General features: G+C 39.4%; 1 pseudogene across 1 annotated transcript; it reads right to left on the reverse strand.

Annotated features, from left to right (window-relative positions):
• Positions 1-8,885: 8,885 nt before the first annotated feature.
• On the reverse strand, positions 8,886-12,676 carry LOC144578342 (myosin regulatory light polypeptide 9 pseudogene; annotated as a pseudogene). The gene has a single exon (XR_013523906.1). The product of XR_013523906.1 is annotated as a myosin regulatory light polypeptide 9 pseudogene (transcript).
• Between the last annotated feature and the right edge of the window lie 244 nt (positions 12,677-12,920).

Here is a 12,920-nt window from a genome sequence, read left to right on the forward strand (position 1 = left end):
CATTTCAGCAGAGACCAGATCTTGCAGGTCTGGAGGAGGGAGCAGCAGATCCAAAGGCCTGAGTCAGACACAAGCTGGGCATGCTGGAGGAACAGGAAGGCGGCCAGTGGAGCTGGAGCCAAAGTAATGTAACGCGCAGAGGAAGACCAGGTCAGAGGCTGAGTAGATGTCAGATCCCAGCAGCTACGTGGGGCATAGTAGAGACTTTCTGTTTATTTCTAGACACAATGGGAAGCCACAGGAGCTTTTAGGAATGGGATGACATGCTTTGATTCACACTGAAAATATCACTCTGGCGGCTGTAGGAAAGGATAGTAAGAAGAGCAAGGTGCACGACGGCTACATGACTATTCTAGTGTTTTCGAAGAAAGGCTGATGGTGTGGACAGAGGATAGTAGCAGTGGAGATGGCAAGACACTATCAGACTCAGGGTAGAATCTGACAACACTTGCTGAGGATGGAATGTGAGTCATGAGACAAAGCATCATCAAGGTGACTCCTAGGATTATGGCTGAGCAGGTAAACAATTGGTGGTGCCACTGCTGTGATGGTGAAGGCTTGGGTAGGGGGGTACTTTGTGTGGGGATGAAACCAAGGTTTGTGTTTGGGACATGTGAAGTTTGAGGCACCTATGAAATGTCTAAGGAGATGTCAAGTAGCAGGGCTTGGAGAGAGGCCTGGGTTGGAAAAAAGGATTCTGGTTATAAAATGAATGAATGAAGGAATAGGTAGGTGTTTAGAAGAAAAGAGCTTTGGTGGTATAGAAGGAGAAGTGGATGGATGATTGCACAGATGGATGAATGGATGGATGCATAGAGAAATAAATAGGTGATATTAATAGAAGGGCAGATAGATAAACAGATGGAAGAAGGCAAAGAAAGAGAAAAAATGAGGGGACAGAGAAAAAACAGTAAATTAAAAAAAGAAAAAGGGTCAGGCACAGTGGCTCATGCCTGTAATCCCAGCACTTTGGAAGGCCAAGACAGGCAGATGACTTGAGGTCAGGAGTTTGAGATCATCAGCCTAGCCAATATGATTAAACCCCATCTCTACTAAAAATACAAAAATTAGCCCAGCATAGTGGTGTGCACCTATAATCCCAGCTACTCCGGAAATTGAGGCAGGGAAATCGCTTGAACCCAGGAGGCAGAGATTGCAGTGAGCAGAGATAGCACCATGGCACTCCAGCCTGGACTATAGAGTGAAACTGTCTAAAAAAAAAAAAAGAGAGAAAGAAAAAAATGAAAAAGAAGAAAAAGATCTGCTATATGAGTATAAATTATTTTAAACAACCTGAAGATTAGAAAGAAATAAGTTTCCCAGTGAATACATTTTGTTAGTGTCTCTGTGCTAGAAGACAATGTTGATTAAACTAAAAATATTCAGTCTTAAGGAGATAATTATTTTACATTCTACATATTCTCCCCCTCTTGGTTTTTTTTGCATTAAATGATTTTTTTTTCATTTTCTCTGTATTTACTTAGAAGTTATAAACACTGTTTCTATTCATTTAGAAGTTACCCTAGGCATTTTAACATATAAGCTGACGAAGCCTAATGTTTATTTATATCCTGACCATTCTGACCAACAATCAAAGAGCAGTGAGGCTGCTTTACCTTTCATTCCTGGCTTCCTATTTATATGCTCTTCTTCCTAGTATTTTAACTTAATCTCACTTTTTAAACACCAGAAATTAGCCATTATTACTGTGGCTTTATCCTGTCAATGTTAATTTAGGTTTAAACAGAAGTTTCCTATTTTCTTAGCTCAAAATTCTTTCTTGTATGTTAGATCTTTCTTCTGTCTTCTTTTTTCTTCCTAAAAAATAATCTTTTAAAGCTTCTTTATAAGGGTGTCTTAGTAGTAATCCCTTTTTGTCTGTAGTAATCAACTTTTGTCCAAAAATGTCTTACTTAGTCTTTCCTTTGGAATCAAAGTTACATTTGCATAGGATTCAAGCTACAGTTAATTTCCTTCAGCAATTTGAAGAGATTATTCCATTGTGTTCTGACATGTTTTCTTGCCAATAAGAAGTCCACTATTAATCTAGTTATTGTTTCTTTTTGGCATTTTTTTTTCTTTTTCCTCTCTGTTTGGGGGAATCTGAAGCTTTTTTACAGTGTATCTAAATGTGACTTTATTTCTATTTATCTTGCTCAGGACCTATTGGCCTTCTTGAATCTAAGAGTTAACAGCTTGTCTTCTGGGATTTTGTAGTCAGAGTAAATAAATAGTCATGGTCTTTTTTTTTCAATTATGGGAAATAGCCATGATCTTTTTGAATATTGCTTAATCTGTCCCAAAATGTGAGTGAACGAGACATATGTTAGACTTTCTCACTCAATACTTCCTAACCCTTCTTTCATATTTTTCACTGTTTTTTTTTTTCCCCCTACTCTGCTTGGGTAACTTATCTTCTACTACACTTCTTCCTGCTGGCCATCTATCAGTTTATCTGCATTAGTCTGTTCTCATGCTGCTGATGAAGACATACTCAAGACTGGGTAATTTATAAAGGACAGAGGAAAAATTGACTTGCAGTTCCATAAGGCTGGGGAGGCCTCACAATCATGGCGGAAGAGCAAGGAATGTCTTACATGGCAGCAGGCAAGAGAGAACATGAGAGCCACGTGAAAGGGGAAATGCCTTATAAAATCATCCGACCTCAACTGGGCATGGTGGCTCATGCCTGTAATCTCAGCACTTTGGGAGGCCAAGGCAGGCAGATCACCTGAGGTCAGGAGTTTGAGCCAGCCTGGCCAATATGATGAAACCCCTTTTCTACTGAAAATACAAAAAATTAGCCAGGTGTGGTGGCACGCGCCTGTAATCTCAGCTACTGGGGAGGCTGAGGCAGGAGAATCACTTGAACTTGGGAGCAGAGGTTGTAGTGAGCCAAGATCGCACGACTGCACTCCAGCCTGGGTGACAGAGAGAGCTCCATCTCTGAATAAATAAATAAAAAACAAACAAAAAAATCACCAGATCTCGTGAGACTTACTCGTTGCCATGAGAATAGTATGCCGGAACCACTGCAAAGATTCAATTATCTCCTACTGCGTCCCTCCCACAATGTGTGGGAATTTTGGAAGCTACAATTCAAGATGAGATCTGAGTGGGGACACAGCCAAACCATATCACTATTTCATCGGCTGCTTATTAACTGAAATGAATACAATATTTATATTTTTCATTTATAGAATTTTGTTTGGTTATTTTGTGTCTCTCTTCTAGCTTCTCGTTCCTCTATCTCTCTATCTCTCTCAAAATTCTTTAATCATTGTGCTGGGTGTTTTCTTTCTGCCCCTTCCAAATACACTCTCTACCGTGTTCCATCTTGGTCTATGCCCCCCTGGCTAATCAGCTGAGCAACCTGTCCATTGTCTGGACATGTTCCTGCCCCTCTGGGAGGAGAAGCAGACCTTGGCTGTGTCCACTGGTATAGCCTCCAGGCCTCAAAGAGCTTTACTGTCTCTCCTCAGGGGCAGATGGCTTTTGCTTCTATCCTTTCCCCAGAAGCAAATCTCTGCCTGAATACCAAGGTATGGAAAGACAGGATTGCTGGTCGCCCTGCAGAGGCAGAGGACTTTGCTTTTCAAGGGCTTGTTGGTTCTTCCTGACAGCTTAATTAAGGCTTTAGCTCCCATGAGAGGAGCATGGAGGTGTCGGGGCCACCACTTCTTCCCGCATCCTGTGCCACCAAACCGGGGCTCTCTCCAGCCTTTTGCCCTGCCTCAGTCTTCCTCAAGAGCACCCCCTCTTCCCCATGGAGACTGTGGAGAGAAGCTTGGGAGTGTGTGTGAACTATGTTTATGTCTGGGCCTCCCAGTTATTCTAAATTAATATGAGATATGAGTGCATACTCAGTCTTTAGAAATTCTTTCTTTTTGAGACAGAGTCTCCCTGTGTCGCCCAGGTTGGAGTGCAGTGGTGTGATCTCAGCTCACTGCAGCCTCCACCTCCTGGGTCCAAGTGATTCTAGTGCCTCAGCCCCTCAAGTAGCTGGGATTGCAGGCACGAAGCACCGCACACAACTACTTTTTTTGGCGGGGGGTAGAGACAGAGTTTCACCATGTTGGCCAGGCCGGTCACCTGACCTCAAGTGATCTGCCCGCCTCAGCCTCCCAAAGTAAGGAATTCATTAACTTGTCAAAAATATTTCTTATTACTCACTCCATGGCCTCCCCCTCTCCCTCCCATACTCTGCCAAAGGTGCAACAATCCGTATCCTGACTCATTTAGAGATGCTTTTTATTCTTTGAAGTTCACTTTCCTGGTTGCCTGTGACCTCAAGTCTCTGAAGTGTTTAAGGAAATAAAGTTATAATATTGTACACTCTTTGGCATTTTCTTGTTGTTAGGATGGGAATGACATTCTCTCATAGCTTTCTACATCCCAAGAAGGAGCAGGAATGCTCATGTATTATTAATAGCACTGCCTTTGACTTCACAAGCACTCTAGGTTGGAGGGTAAATTCTATGGCTGCAGAAGGTTAGGCCCCCACTGGAGGCTACCAGCTCCTGGCGGATGTATTCAGGGCAATGCCAAATGCAAAGCTCTTTTTCTCTGGGTTCCTTCTTAGTTCTCTGGCCTTAGAAGATTTCCTTGACTTTCCTGTAAGCTTAGGTACACATTTTTAAAACTGTTTTTTTAAAAGATATCTTATCCAGAATTTTTTTTTTTTTTGGATACAGTCTCACTCTGTCACCCAGACTGGAGTGCAGTGGTGTGATCTCAGCTCACTGCAACCTCTGCCTCCCGGGTTCAAGTGATTCACCTGCTTCCTCCTCCTCCTAAGTAGCTGGGATTACAGGCACCTGCAACCACGCCCAGCTAATTTTTGTATTTTTGGTAGAGATGGGGTTTCACCATGTTGGCCAGGCTGATCTCAAACTCCTGACCTCGGGTGATCTACCTGCCTTGGCCTCCCAAAGTGTGGGGATTACAGGTGTGAGCCACCGCACCTGGCCTTATCCAACATTTTTAAGTGGCAGAAAAGCTTCTCCAAATATTTAGTGAGTCATATAGCTAGAAACAAAAGTTGAAAAAAATGTTTTATAATATTAAAATGTTAAGGTTTTACTTCTTTCCTTACTAACATTAATGAGTCTCGAAATAATTTGTCAGATGACTGTCAAAAAGCAATGGTTAATATAAAATTAATATTTAAAAAATACAATGTATTAATGTCAAAGATGGTCTTTACTAAGCTTTTCTTAAACACTCTAAAAATTCAATGTATCTGGAGGATGTTAACATGAATAATTTAAAATTCATTTCCCAACTGCAAGGGAAATCAAATTGATTCTAACGGTTTTCCTGAGTCCAAAGGCTTGGTTATTTTTAATAATTTTTTTGGGTAATAAATGGGTGGCAACATGATGATAGATGAGACAGATTATTGTTACAGACTATTAAGGAAACTTTAGACACTGATGTTATCATAACCAAGGTGAGCCTAGCTGTAGAAGTTGCAGCGTTCCTAGAGCAGAAAGATGATCAACTGGATGTGACTAATCAACTAACAGAAATCAGCTCTGATGCCCGCAGCAAGCATGCTGCTGAGAACCCAGCAGGCTGGATGCTGGAGAGGAGTTGGTGCTGTTTTAATCATTTACAGGAAGGCCCCATAAAAGGACATAATCAATGCAGGATGGAAACCTAGATACCTGGGTTCCCTCTAGGTGGCAATGTATTCCAAGCACATAAACGTGATCCCACTGACCCAACATCTGATTTGGCCCATCTGGCTGACTAGTGGGCTGTCTCCACCATTCCATGAGTTTCTTCCCCTGTGTACCACCCACTGCACCTCATGTTGAGCACTCTGCTGAGGAGGACAATTATTTGAGATACGGCTAGATTGTTCTTTGAAGCCAAGCATATGGGAATTGGGGGCTTCCTCCAAATCAGTTTTTTTTTTGTTTTTTGAGATGGAGTTTCACTCTTGTTGCCCAGGCTAGAGTGCAATGGCACGATCTTGGCTCACTGCCACATCTGCCTCCCAGTTTCAAGCGATTCTCCTGCCTGCTGAGTGAATGACAGGCTTTTAACACTCTGCCCTGCTAATTTTGTATTTTTAGCAAAGACAGGGAGTCTCCATGTTGGTGAGGCTAGTCTTGAACTCCTGACCTCAGGTGATTCGCCCGTGTTGGCCTGCCAAAGTGCTGGGATTACAGGCATGAGCCACCACACCCAGCCAACCCAAATCAGCTCTTAAGTCCATTCGTAGGAACTATATGTGAGGGCATGCTTGAAAGCTTCAGCCACAACAGTTTCATTCCTTAAAAGGGATGGATTTGATCATGTTAGATGGATTTTATAGGCATGTGTTATATTATGGAAAAATGAAAATGCATTCTCTGGAGACACACTGGTAGATTTCTAAATTATGTCATATGCTTGGATTCAGCCCACAGCAACTGTTACACTCTGAATTGTTCATCTCGGGACAAGTATTTAGTTTGTGGAATTTAATAGTGCCCCTTAAGTTTCTAGAGTTTGTCTTTCTGGTCCATAAGTGAAAGAAAGGTTAAAACTCTCTAACCTTAAACTCAGTACACAGAAGGCCCTTGATAAAAAGCTCAGGGCTGATTTGAAGAGGATTCTGGGTAGATTCCTCTCCCTCTGGGATCCCCACCCTATTATTTTACTTGAAAGTGTGGTGGTTCTTCTAACAAGCTCAGCTATAGGGCTCTGAACTGGCTAATGCTGTAGTTTATTCCATTATGTATTATGTTGGTTTATATCCCCACAGAATCACCAAGCGCAATTTACAGGTTGTTCTTTTTTATAGACCTGTGAAATCCCCTGGGTGCTCCAAAGAGCTTTGAAGTTTCTGGGTACGTAAGCAATGATAGGGAGGCAATGCTCTGACTCTGCAGGCAAGAGTCAGAATGGGGGGGAAACTGGCAGTTCATTATGCCCAGCACCTTCCGTCTCTATTGACACATCTCAGAAACAGTCTTTCTGAAATGAATCAGCTGAGTCATAGAGCAGTACAAGTGATATGGTTTGGCTGTGTCCTCACACAAATCTCATCTTGAATTTCCATGTGTTGTGGGAGGGACCCCGTGGGAGGTAACTGAATCATGAGGGCAGGTCTTTTCCATGCTGTTCTCATGATAGTAAGTCTTACAAAATCTGATGGTTACTATAAGGGAAAGTTTTCCTGCACAAGCTCTCTTTACCTGCTGCCATCCACAGAAGGTGTGACTTGCTCCTCCTTGCCTTCCGCCATGATTGTGAGCCCCCCTCCCCCAGCCATATGGAACTGTAAGTCCAATTAAACCTCTTTGTACATTGTCCAGTCTGGGATATGTCTTTATCAGCAGTGTAAAAACAGAGTAATACAGCAAGTCATTTTTGCCTAAGATGCAATATTATAGAAAGTCACACAGAAGTGTTCCATGAAGTTTAGAAATAAAAATTCTAGAAGATATGCATTTGTCATGTAATGGTTGGTTTTTCTTCAAAATATTCACTAAATATACAAAACCCATGTTAAAGTAAGGACATGTACAAATTACTTAAATTAGTCCCCAGATGAACAACTGGAGAAAATATGAATAATGGGGGAAAATCTAACATATGCAGTATGCAAAATTAATTAAAGAAAGAGCAAATCTTTGGCATCAAATGGAACAAATGTTTTTTTAGAGGTATAGATAAAAGGAACACTGACATGAAGGAAAGCATATTAAAATCTCGTGTTTGAAGATTCACTGTTCCCTAGAGTTGTTCTGGTAATTAAGATTAAGAAATTTGTCAGATATTAAAACAAAAGAAAAGTTTCATCAGTATCACTAGCAATCTATTGTTAAACATAAAGTAGCCAAGGAAGCACCTTAGGACCAAGTTTAAGAGCTCAGAGAATCCTCTTCCACCCCATAGGATTCCCGGCAGTTTACCTCTGGAGAATGGGCTTCTGCTAGAAGTCTGGGAGCACTGGATTTGTCAGGAAGGCCAAATACAAGGATCAAAAGGATGCACAGGCATGGTGCTCACACCTGGAACTCCAAAGCTTTAGGAGGCAGAGGCAGGAGGATTGTTTGAGCCCAGGAGTTCAAGGCTACAATGAGCTATGATGGCACCACTGCACCCCAGCCTGAGCAATGGAGCAGTAACCTGTATACACACACTCACACACAACACATATATGCATATATATGTATATATAACCTGCACACACACACACACACACACACACACACACACACACACACACACACAGCTGTATGTGTTTCTTATCCCTGCCATTTAGCCCTGGAATAAAGGTGCGAGGATCTATAGGCCACCAGCTCTGATTGAGCAAACAGTGGTCAGAAAGGAGGAAGCAGCTTTTCTGGATCATGTGTGTCAAGCAGGCCCTGAGAAGAAGTGACAGAGCTGCACATGATGGCAGCCATACATAGGACATGAAAGGTCAGAAGCCGAAGGAGCATAGGTGGGAAAAGCCAGTGGTCTTGTTTTGGTCTTTTCAGCTGCTGTAGAAAGTAAAAAGTTCCTCTTCAAAGTTTCCCTTCTTGTTAAAGAATAATAATAATAAATGTTAGAAATAATAGTTTCTTTTAAAGACTTTCTTCAAAGCCTTCTTCCCTTTTGCTTGTAACCCTCTGTTAAGCCCTAGCCTATGTAGCTGTTAGATATAAGGGAATAAATGCATTCTATATCCTTGTACTTTAACCAAGATATTTGTGGTGGACGTGCTCACAGACACATAGTACATTCTATGTCTTTATGCTTTTTTATCAAGTTTAATTATGGTTCAGAAAAGATTGAGTGAACAACCTTCTCTGAAAAAATATATTGATTCTGTATAGACTGCAGTTATTGGGGGGAGGGGCTATTTTCTATTCTGAAAATGATATTAATAGAAAGTCCTGTTTCCAGTGTTAGCATAAAGATACATGTGCCAAAAATGTCTGAGAATAAATACAGCAGGAAATGCAAAAGCTGTAAAGCTAAGGGCATGCAAGAGAAAAATCTCAGAGATACCCTAAGTGGCAATAAGGAACATTTGGCTGGAATTTGAAGTTCTTTCTGTCATCTTTGTCTTTTGCTCCATGTTTCAGGATGCATGTGAACTCCATGTAATTGAAATTCTCCTTTCGTTCAACAGGTGCTTCTCTGTACAGTTCATCCACTGTACAATCCTCATTCATAAACCAAGTTGTCAGCAGCTCTCTCAGGTAATCTTCCTGAATAGTGCAAGTTGCTTCTTCATCAAAGCAAGCAAAAACATTTCTGATGACATCTTCAGGATCTGTGCCATTTAACTTCTCACCAAACGTGGTGAGGAATATGGCGAAATTGATGGGGGCTGGAGCCTCATTCATCATGGAATCCAGATACTCATGAGTTGGCTTCTTCCCCCCTGAGGCAAGCATATCATGCAAATCTTCCTTGTTAATGAAACCATCTCTGTTCTGATGAATCATGTTGAAGGCCTCTTTGAATTCCTGAATCCATGACTGGTCAAACATAGCAAATACACTGGATGTTGTGTGCTGGGGGAGCTTCTTGGTGGTCTTGGTCTTTGCTCTTTTGCTTGACATAGGAGTAGTTAAATCCTGGCACAGCTACAAGAATCTGAACACTCCAGTGAGCCCCTCACTGCCACTATCACCACCCTGCTGCCCAGAGCTATGTCCTTGTACTTTAGCCAAGATGTTTATGTTATTACTTTTCTAAGTCCTTTCACAAGCGACTTCTTCTCCCTACCTTATTTGGACTTCCTCTTTTCCTTTTGTTCTCCATTGCCTTTACCTATTCAGAAAAGTTTTAAATTGTCAGCCAGTTGGGTTTAGTTTTAGATTGTGAGGTCTGGCTCCAACCAATGGAAATCAGACACAGCATTAAGGACCCAATATGTAGGGAATAAATATTCCTGCCTTTCCTTTGTTCATTGTACTCTCATGGCAAGATGGCTGACGAGCAGTACCCTTTCCATAGAAAGTAAAATTGCCTTGCTGAAAAACTTTTTGTCTGAATGCTAATTTTGCCTTGCAGTACTAGGAACAAGCATTCTGTCTCTAAAAGCTACTCTTCAGTACACTGCCAGCTACTTAATCTTTCTTTTCCCTTGTTTAAGTGAAAGCTAATATAACAATAACAAAATAGTTGTATTTATTTTTAATTAACATAACAATATTGTATATAGGTATTTATGTAAAAACAAGATAGTATAGAAATCACTAGTGGTATGTTTTTAAAACTAACAATTAAAATGGTGTGTTTAGAGAGGTATGAAAATGGAATTGTTACACTCTAAAAGACAGAGCACACTGTATATGAATGCCTTAGAAGAAGCAACTCAATAAAATGATATATTTTAAGGGACTGAATAACTGAATGTTCTTCCCAGAATCTTCTACAATAGCAATATCAGTGCATTTATTTGTAGTACAACCATGTATTTTGAGTTACATGCCTTTCGAAAACGTTACTGAACATACAATGCATAGACTACCTAGAATAAGTATGAAAGAAAGAAAACTGAAATGAATAAAACAGGGAAAATTCCACATTTTATTCCATGTGAGATAAATTTCTTATATAGCCATTAGAATTGCCTATGAAAATCAAGCCACAATTTGAGTTCATTTTCCTTATGATGTCCTAATAATCACCAGGACTTTCACTTTCATCATATAAAGTTTATTACACATTTACTTCTGAATTACTTTGGGCTGGGTATTACTTAAACCATGGTGAATAGAAATAGTTCATACCTTTTAGAAGTTTACAGATTAAATGGATAGTGGTAAACACACACATGTAAAAATTATGCACGTATAATACATACTTAGTAGTACATGTCCAAGCAACATGAGTGCATGTAAAACTATTTCTAGTGTTTTTAGCATAATATGATGGAAAAATAGTTTTTAAGTGTGTTTAGTCATCTGATTAGCTGAGATACAAACTCTCCCTGGAAGCCTACAGCTGAGGTTTGAGGGGGAAGAGGGAAAGCCTTCAGCCTATACAGGTTGGGGATTGGAACACAGACCCTTACATAATACTGGGCCTCCAAATCGTAAAGAGTTCTTATCTTTAGAGATACGTAGATGAAACTATATAATATCTGGCATTTTCTTCAAAATATTCTGAGGATGGAAGGAATAGGTAGAGATTACAGATGCAAAAAGATTGACTGTGAGTCCATAATTATAGAAGTTGGGTATGGCTACATGGAGGCTTATTATATTCTCTCTACTTTTGTACGCTCAAAATTTTCTAAGATAAAAAGTTTTGTTTAATAACTATTAAAAGAAAAACCATAAACTGTGTAATGGAATTGAAACAACACTGACAAAAGATGAGAATCCAAAATGTCTAAAGAACTTCTATAAATCAGTAAGAGAAAGACAAACCCATTGAAAGATAGCTTAAATAAATAAATAAACTGGCATTTTATGAAATAAAAAATGGCCAGACAAAACATAAAAAAGATGTGCAGTCTCATTAGTAAGCAGGAAAAAGCAAGTTAAAACCACAATGAGATACTCTGTATGTCATCATATGCTAGGTAATACTGTTGCCACTAACACTCAAGAATCATCCCAACAAAATTTTACTTCTCACTCACATTAAGGGTCCATTTAAGGTCATTGGAGAACTGAGGTCAGTCATCTGTTTAGTATGGTTCACTCATGTTCCCAGGGTTACACAGCAGTCACCTCCTTGCCAGAGGGAAGGAAACTATGGAGGTGTCTGTATCAGCAATTAATTGCTCCAGCTAGGGACTGGCACACATTCCTTCACAATTCAGTACAAGTCACAACAAACGCACTCACCACATGGATTTAGGAAGTGCAATTCCTTCCACTATGTGCTTGGAAGCAGGGATAACTGGAAATATTTGGGGAAAACAAATGACTTTCATGGTTGCCAGTTTTTCTGTCAGACTGGCAAATCTATATAGTTTGACAAAACCAAATATCGGTGAAGATGTAGAGCAACAGAAACACTTAAACACTTTTGACCGAAGAGTAAATTGGTGCAAGTACTTCAGAAAACAATTTAGTGTTATTTAGTAAAGTTGAAAATTCATACAGTTTTCAACTCAGCAATACTGCTTTAAGATATGTATCTTAGAAAGACTTTTGCATATGTGCACCAAAGATATATTCAAATATGCTCACAGAAATACTATTTGTACTAGTGAAATCAACAAGCAAACAGAAAAACTGGAAATAGCTCTCATGTCCGCAAATAGTAGATATTTTTTGAATATTCATTTAATGAAGTACCATTTAAAATTGAATATGGATGAACAGATACATGTTTATCTGGTTGAATTTTAGAAACATATTGAGTGAAACAAGTAAGCCTAAAATTGTTTTATTTGACAAAGGTCTAAAGATGTTAAAATTAATATATTATTTTAGGATTGCATACCTAAGCAAAAATAAATAAATAAAAGTTAGTTTAATACAACATTCAAGATAGTAGTTACCTTTGAGGGGATGGAGGCAGGGATGTGATCAGGGACAGCTTTAAGGTATTGATAATATTCTTTTTGTTAAGTTGTTTAGAGTTGTAAACATTGTTCATTTTGCTATTATTCTTTAACTTGTGCATATATAATGTATGTACTCTATACCTGCAAAAAAGCATAGAAATATATCTTATATTGTGGAGAAAAATCAATCAATGAAAACAGAACAAAAATAGTACAGATAATAAAACCAGTCAAGGACATTAAAAGAGCTATTGTAAATATATTTCAAATGTTCAAGAAGGTAGAGTAAATAGAAAAACAAAAAATGGAGAATATCATTGAAATAAAAAACTGCTTTTTTGAGATCAATGAGTGATAAACTTTTAGCTGGATTCATCAAGAAAAAATAGAAATGATATGAATTATTAATTATAGAAATGAGAGAGGGGATACCAATACAGAAGTTGTAGGTATT

The sequence above is a fragment of the Callithrix jacchus genome, chromosome 11 (genome assembly GCF_049354715.1).
Source record: "Callithrix jacchus isolate 240 chromosome 11, calJac240_pri, whole genome shotgun sequence".
NCBI lineage: Eukaryota > Metazoa > Chordata > Mammalia > Primates > Cebidae > Callithrix > Callithrix jacchus.